Source organism: Lolium perenne, chromosome 1 (assembly GCF_019359855.2).
Source record: "Lolium perenne isolate Kyuss_39 chromosome 1, Kyuss_2.0, whole genome shotgun sequence".
Taxonomy (NCBI): Eukaryota; Viridiplantae; Streptophyta; class Magnoliopsida; order Poales; family Poaceae; genus Lolium; species Lolium perenne.
Genome location: NC_067244.2, coordinates 4,279,795 through 4,288,506, shown reverse-complemented (window position 1 = coordinate 4,288,506; position 8,712 = coordinate 4,279,795). Strand labels below are relative to the sequence as shown.

The 8,712-nt window shown below is 43.7% G+C and overlaps 1 pseudogene; it reads left to right on the top strand.

Annotated features, from left to right (window-relative positions):
• The first annotated feature begins 4,487 nt into the window (after positions 1-4,487).
• LOC127345004 (alkylated DNA repair protein ALKBH8 homolog) lies at positions 4,488-8,131 on the top strand (annotated as a pseudogene).
• The last annotated feature ends 581 nt before the right edge of the window (positions 8,132-8,712 follow it).

Below are 8,712 nucleotides of genomic sequence, written 5' to 3'. Positions count from 1 at the left end.
GCGCAGTAATCCAAATCTAGTATCATACTTCTATTAGAGACTTTACTTGGCACAACAATGCAATAAAACTAAGATAAGGAGAGGTTGCTACAGTAGTAAACAACTTCCAAGACTCAAATATAAAATAAAAGTACTGTAGTAAAAACATGGGTTGTCTCCCATAAGCGCTTTTCTTTAACGCCTTTCAGCTAGGCGCAGAAAGTGTGTATCAAGTATTATCAAGAGGTGGAGCATTGACAGCAGTGTTCGGGGTTTTCTCAACTATGCATTGTATCTTATCTATGTAAGTTTCAGAGGCTCCCTTTTCATTAGTCTTGGGCTTGCTATTTTCGTCAAACAAATTTTCAGGAACAAGCCAAGCATAGTTATTTTCTAGTGCCTCACACATCCCTAAGAGCTTACAAGGTATTGATGTTTTAATATCCCCCTCATAATTAACTTGATTAGTGTACTTTTGTCTATCTTTTTCCATCTTTTCAAGGATACTAGCAAAGTTGGTATAGGAGCCAAGCATATTATATTTAATAAAAATCTTTCTAGCTTCTCTTGCAATACCCCCAAATTCTTTGAGAAGGGTTTCTAATACAAAATCTTTCTTTTCTCCTTCTTCCATATCACTTAGTGTAAGAAACATATGTTGAATCACGGGATTAAGATTAACAAATCTAGCTTCTAATGCGTGTACTAAAGAAGCAACAGCAATTTCATAAGTAGGAGCAAGTTCTACCAAGTGTCTATCTTCAAAATCTTCAACCGTACTAATATGAGTGAAAAAATCTTCTATATTATCTTTCCCAAGGATAGATCCTCGGCCTACCGGTACATCTTTTAGAATAAAATTAGGAGGAAACATGATGAGCTAAGTAAAGTAAATGCAAGTAACTAATTTTTTTTGTGTTTTTGATATAGCAAACAAGATAGCAAATAAAGTAAAACTAGCAACTAATTTTTTTGTGTTTTGATATAATTCAGCAAACAAAGTAGTAAATAAAATAAAGCAAGACAAAAACAAAGTAAAGAGATTGCGATGTGGAGACTCCCCTTGCAGCGTGTCTTGATCTCCCCGGCAACGGCGCCAGAAAATATGCTGCTAGCGCGTAGTTGACGTGGGCGTAGTAGCTTCCTTGTGACGGTAAAGCACTCGTCCGTTGGGAACCCCAAGAGGAAGGTATGATGTCGTATAGCAGCAAGTTTTCCCTCAGTAAGAAACCAAGGTTTAATCGAACCAGTAGGAGTCAAGAAGCACGTTGAAGGTTGATGGTGACGGAGTGTAGTGCGGCGCAACACCAGGGATTCCGGTGCCAACGTGGAACCTGCACAACACAACCAAAGTACTTTGCCCCAACGAAACAGTGAGGTTGTCAATCTCACCGGCTTGCTGTAACAAAGGATTAGATGTATAGTGTGGATGGTGATTGTTTGCAGAGAACAGTAGAAACAGTATTGCAGTAGATTGTATTCGATGTAAAAGAATGGACCGGGGTCCACAGTTCACTAGAGGTGTCTCTCCCATAAGAAATAGCATATTGGGTAAACAAATTACAGTTGGGCAATTGACAAATAGAGAGGGCATGACAATGCACATACATGACATGATGAGTATTGTGAGATTTAATTAGGCATTACGACAAAGTACATAGACCGCTATCCAGCATGCATCTATGCCTAAAAAGTCCACTTTCAGGTTATCATCCGAACCCCTTCCGGTATTAAGTTGTAAACAACAGACAATTGCATTAAGTATGGTGCGTAATGTAATCAATAACTATATCCTCGAACATAGCATCAATGTTTTATCCCTAGTGGCAACAGCACATCCATAATCTTAGAGGTTGCTGTCACTCCCCCAGATTCACGGAGACATGAACCCACTATCGAGCATAAATACTCCCTCTTGGAGTTACAAGCAATGACTTGGCCAGAGCCTCTACTAGCAACGGAGAGCATGCAAGATCATAAACAACACATAGATAGATTGATAATCAACATAACATAGTATTCTCTATTCATCGGATCCCAACAAACACACATGTAGCATTACAGATAGATGATCTTGATCATGATAGGCAGCTCACAAGATCAGACAATGAAGCACAATGGGGAGAAGACAACCATCTAGCTACTGCTATGGACCCATAGTCCAGGGGTGAACTACTCATTCATCAATCCGGAGGCGGCTATGGCGGTGTAGAGTCCTCCGGGAGATGATTCCCCTCTCCGGCAGGGTGCCGGAGGTGATCTCCAGAATCCCCCGAGATGGGATTGCCGGCGGCGGCGTCTCAGTATGTTTTCTCGTATCGTGGCTCTCGGTACTGGAAGTTTCGCGACGAAGGCTTTAAGTAGGCGAAGGAATTAGGTCAGGGGGGCTCACGAGGGGCCCACACCACCAGGCGGCGCGGGCCCCCCCTTGGCCGCGCCGCCTTAGTGTGGCGACACCTCGTGGCCCCACTTCGTATCTCCTCAGGTGTTCTGGAAGCTTCGTGGAAAAATAGGAACCTGGACTTTGATTTCGTCCAATTCCAAGAATATTTCCTTACTAGGATTTCTGAAACAAAAAACAGCAGAAAACAGCAACTGGCTCTTCGGCATCTCGTTAATAGGTTAGTGCCGGAAAATGCATAATAATGACATATAATGTGTATAAAACATGTGAGTATCATCATAAAAGTAGCATGGAACATACGAAATTATAGATACGTTTGAGACGTATCAACAGTCTCCACGACATACCGGTATATAAAACAATGTTCTGGAAACATATTGATGAGATGTGCCAATGAGAGTTTGTGGGGGATTGCTGGAATTTGGGGCATTTGGCCTTTGGCCCATGGCCCATTATCAAATTCTGAAACTCACATGGCCCATTCCAATAATCAGTGGCAGCACTAGTGGGAGCTAAAGTTTAGTCCCACATTGCTAGTTGGGAGAGAGTTGGAGTGGTATATAAGGTGGGCTGTTCTAGTCCTAGTAAGTGAGTGAGAAGAGAGAGAGCCCTCGCGCACTCCTCCTCCTCCGCCGCCCGCCACGCCTCGTCACGACATGTCACGACGCGCCGCGGGTTGCGGGAATCTCGCCGAGCCGAGCTTATCTTTTTGCTGTTTGGGAAATTAATTGTGTAATCAATTTCGAGTCATTAACGGACGCGTTACTCAGCCGTTTTGCCTTCCGGTTTTTCTGGATCGTGGCTGTGCCGACTCGGACGTGGGCTGCGTCCCACGACCTTCCCGAACCGCACTACATAAGCGCGGAGTCCAACCCTACTCTGTACGAGACGCATACGCGACTACCTGTTTCCAGTTCATTGCGCCTCCGCCTTCGTCTTCCTCATCCCGTCCGTCGGCGTGCACCGACTGCCGGGACAGTAGGCCTCCGGAACCCTGCCTCTCGTGAACCTGTACGGGTGAGGGGCAATCAGGTTTTTGGGGAGCGCTCCGGCGCGACTACTGGCATCACGACGTCGTCATCGGACGACGAGTTTCTCCACACCGACAACTTCTTCCCGGACCTCAGCGACTTCTTCGACAACCTCAACATGGGCGACAACGACGCTGCTGCGAAGTATGTGATCTTGTCGTTTCTCTTTCAGTTTCTGTTAGAGTTTCTTCTTCTAGTTTGTGTGGCAGATGCGATCAGTTTATTTTGTTTAGATGTGATCTGTTCATCTACCTTACTAGTCTGCATGATTAGTTTATTTGTTAATTTCGTAGTCATGATTTATCATTTACTAGTACGGATTATTTCATATGAATATTTGCTTATATTTCCAACATGTTTCATACTCAGCTAGTAAGATCGTTGCACGTCTCTACCAAGACACAAACCAGAATATAAAAAAGTTCAGATGTCAAAAAATTAAAAGCAGAATTTATACACTACCTTGTGGTGAAGTTTGAAACAGAGACAACGCTACTTGTACACAAAGTTGTCTCGCACTCCAGCATGAGTCTTGCTATACGTACGACAAGTTATATACGATTCATGTACGACACAAATGATTATTGATCAGCCGTCCGTCAGTAGAAGCATCGTTAGATAGTCCATCGTACAAGAATCGGACACTATAAGTAATCTCTACTATATAAAAAGGAGGAACTGGTTCTGTTTCCTCCGATCAGAGGTTTCGTCAAGCATATTTTTAATAAGACTATTTTACCCTCCCACCAAACCGCTTAAAAAACTGTGGCACCACGTAAATTTCAATCACTTTCCAAAACAGTTGACGCCCAGCCTAAATCTCATTAACACACCATGTCCACACAGTCAATTCTCCGTCCCTGAATCTCGCTTGTCTTCCCGAGAGAACCCAAACCCCAAACCTTTCTATCGCGGCGGCTCGAGATCTTGCTCTACCATGGCGGAAGCTCGAGATCGGGATTCACCGCAGACCTAGCCATTTGCACCGCCCCACGGCGCTTCTCCTTATAGACTCCCGAAACCTTCGCCGCTACGCTCGGACGTTAGGGCCATCTCCAGCAGGGACCGAGGCGATGAACCGTGTTCGCCGGCTCCACACCGGCACAATCGCCTGCCCGCGTCCAGGTCCGCGCCTTTCGGGAGGCCGTAGTGGGGGTGAGGCCGTGAGAGGCATGTGGCTCTGCGCTTACTTCCTCCCCTCTGATGATCAGTTGCGCCTCCTTGCTGCGATCCAACGAGGTGAGCCGCCGGCCAGGAGCCTCCCTTCTTCCTCTGGCCATCTCTTACCTTCTTATTTTATCAGAGCCATCAAATCTCAGACGAAATTTGGGTATCGATGAGATGATTCAAAGTGTGGATGTGCCCATTTGTGTTGTTTGCAGAAGGGTGGTTCAGTGATGCCCAACAACCAACTAAGTTATTCCCCCTCGATTGTTTCAGCATCTAACAAATGTTCACTTTTGTCGTGCACAATTTCTTTGAAGGTAGAGGAGATATTCTGTCTGTCATCAAATTCCACGAACTTACATGCTTATAAGCTGAATATTCTTTCAAAATTTTCCTGTTTAGGCAATGAGATTTGGTGATCTCCCTCCATGGGCTGTCGAACTTTCTACGCTTGTTCGAGAATGTATTTGGATTGGTGATGTTGATGTTGGCATCAGCCCAGGGTGGATGAACGAGGATGAGGATGCATGTCCTTTACCATCAGATTTGCTGTGGAGGGAACCGCTTTTTGATGAACTGATTGCAAACAGGTACAAGCCAGGTGAGGTGCGAACTGTTACTCTTCTCAATAAATTTTGAGCCCTATGTTCAACATAAAGCATACAAAACAGTGCTATTATTCAAACATTGCTTAATACCCAGAACACGACTATACGAGTGCAAATAGATGGATGCACCATTTTCTAACTAGGATAAAATTCGTGCTTCGCTACGAAGCAAATTTAAAGTCCATCTCGGCTGGTCTGTATCGTCGGTTGTCGCTAGGACACAAAAATCGCCATCTGCTAGCCCCCACCACCCATGGGAGAGGTTAATTTTTTTTTTGAAGTGAATCAGTGGAAAAGGCTCCCACTGCAGTTTTTATATATATGAGCAAACAAACTGTACAGGGGTATTTACAGAGGAAAGGAAAAGAGAAACTAAAAAACAAGATCTATCTAATGCTGATCTCTAAGCCAACTTTCAAACTGAACTTAGTTTTTCTTCTTCATTCTGTAATTGAGCATCCTCATTTCTTCTAAAAAAAAGGGCGAGGTTACATAGTTGTGTCGTACACTTCTACCGGCCATGCCTCTTTAATCGCTCTCTCATTGTCCCCACTGCACCCCTCATCGAGAATTTGTGACGGGCTAAAATGGAAAGTTCCTAAAAGAAACAATCTTCTTTTCTACAACCAGTTTTGTTAAATATTTTTTAGTAGAGCAAATCGTTCTTGACATGGTGAGATTCTACCCTAAGAACCAGTATCAAGCAGGAATAGCAACACAATTCTATTACAATGAGACTGGAATTGAACTAAAAAAGATTGAGGCAATTTAAAATCGGGAAATACCCAACCTATTTGTTTCTGCCTCCTACCGCAGAGGATTGAGGCACCGCTTGCCGATCTTGCTGCCTCGCCGGTGTGACTGTCCTTAGAAGACGTTGTCATGCCTGAGTCAACTCCTCTCTGGCGTTTGCAGCCACCGTCTGACTTGCAGTCATCTGTGCGGGACGCTCGCCGTCATCACCGGTCGGTCGCTGTCTCATGTGTATCAGGTTATGGGAATCTGGGTTATGGGTAGCTGAAACATCCAAAATTCCTCCAAATTTTTGGAGATCTCTTATATGTAAAGATATGTACTTCAATGCCGATGAAACTTATGATTCTCCTAAAAGCATAGACCGTAGTGACATTTTCTATATGTTGGTCACAATTTGTTTATAATTTATTTATTCTGAGGCGATTGGGAGATTTATATTACAATTAGGAACAGAGTAGGAGCCATTACAAATTAGATATGACAATGAAAATACAAAGGGGCAGCTGAAATAAAAATAAATAAACTTTCCATAGTTCCCCAGCTTGGCAAGCTCATGTGTTGGTCCTGCCGAGTTGCTCTCTCTCCGTGTCTTACTACCTCCATTTCAAGAAATAAGACGCCCTCGTTTTACGTGTTATTTGTTTGACCAAGAATTACTTCAAATAGATAAACATTATTTGTATGAAATTAGTATCATTAAAAAGTTCTTTTCAATACGAAACCAACGATACTAATTACATATAATATAATCAAGATTTTGTTGCTCAATTTTTATGGTCAAAGTTCGTCTTAGAATACGCGCCCGCCTTATTCCTTGAAACGGAGGTAGTAGAATTTTGTAGTCATGGAATAATGTCAGCATGTATTTGGCTTCTTCAAAGTAGTTGTACCATTGTTGATCGATCCTACTTATTCTTGGACAGTAGCTCGACAACAGCAGCACAGTCAATCTATTCACGATTTGTCCAACGCTCAGAGACAGCAAGCAGTGTAGCTAAGATTCTTGGCCGCTTTGATGCTTAGAGGACTCTGCGGTCGTGTTGCATTGAGGCCATTGTCGTCCTCAGGTGCATGGATACGTCATGGCTGCCATCGTTCTCCCGCCTAAACAACTTTTTCCTAGATCAATATGGCCTTCCGTGCGGCTGCGGCATCGTTGACACTTCGATCCACTCGGCATGCCGGTCGGGTCGGTTGCCTCCAGTTCGTGCAGCAGGAGAACACGAGAGAAGGCCGACTGTTGAGTAGGTGCGTGCGTTGATTGCGGGCCGACTGTTGAGTAGGTGCGTGCGTTGATTGCGGGCTTCCGCCTCCACCGCAGGCGGCTGCGCTGGGCTTGATCGTTTACTTCTTTTGAGCTTGTCGATGTGTGATCTCGAAGGCTCGCCGTGGAAGGTTACTAGCATGATCATCTTATTCTCCTGGCTCACGATTTGTGGATTTTGATTCTGTCCGCCATGGTCGCCGCCATGATTATGGCTTGATCTCTTGTCCAATCTGTAGTAGGCGTTGAACGCTCGTTTGATGTAGGGCAGTTGATTGTTTCTGTATTTAAAGGCTCATAGAATAGAATTAGAGAAGAGCAAGTAGGATCGGTGCGGACGGACAAAAGGAAACACGAGGCAGCCTAACGTGTTCTAGAAGGATGGACGAAGGAAACTCATGTCGCACAAACAACGATTAGAAACCGGATCCATAAGGACTCACGGGACGGTAGGACTCATAGACGAAAGCGCCTTACGCGGCGGACGAAAGTGCACTTAGACGGACCAAACCAAGGAAACGTTAGCTCCTTTATTATTAGGTATATATAGAGGTATAGATTCCTATGATTTGTTATGACAAATTCATTTTGCAATGTAGGGTATCTGTGCTCATGTTGATCTGATGCGCTTCGACAACAGGATTGCAATAGTCTCTCTCTGAGTCTGCCGTGATGAGCTTCAGTCGAGAATGTGCTGCCTAGGATACACAGAATACACAGAAGCACAGGGAGAGTGAATCGAGCAATGTCCCCGTCTATCTGAACCCAGGGTCACTTGTAGTACTGTCAGGCGATGCACGGTATCACTGGAAGCACGAGATAAACCGCAAGCCAGGTGCTCAGCTCTGGAATGGGAGAGAGCTTGAACAACATAGAAGAACTTCAGTTACTCTGTGGAAACTTAAGACTTCTCCCAACTAAACTTGACAGGGTTAACATTTGTTGCAAAACTTTAGGGTTTTGGCAATGTTGCAATGATTATTTTGCTAAAGACGACCAACTAGATGTTCTTGGCATGTGAATACAATGTTCTGGTATTTGAAAATTATTGCAGACTATTTCAAAATTATGAATGTAAGAATTTATTTTCTTTGTGGAGGCACTTAATCTTGGTTGTCTACAGAAAAGGAAGAGGTGTACCTCATGCTTGGTGGAATTGATCATTCCTTTGTATCACTTCCAATGCTAACTTATGGCATCAGAGGGCGCTATCTATTGTCACATGAAGTAAATACAATATCAGTAAACCAGGCCATGCCATTCACGTGTTATTGTTTTATGATATTATGAGTAATTGCCTATTGGAGAGTTATGACCTATTAATGATGTTTCCTTTATGGTTGATTTAAGGGAAATCAAGGTTCATACAAAGAATGTTTAAAAATGTTTTTCTATGAAGAAAAATGATTTTGTAGACCGACCGTTGAATTGACCAGCAAAGTACAAACTCGGTGGGCTTATCATTGAAAGGTACCGAATGAGTTTAAGATGATTCTTTGGGGG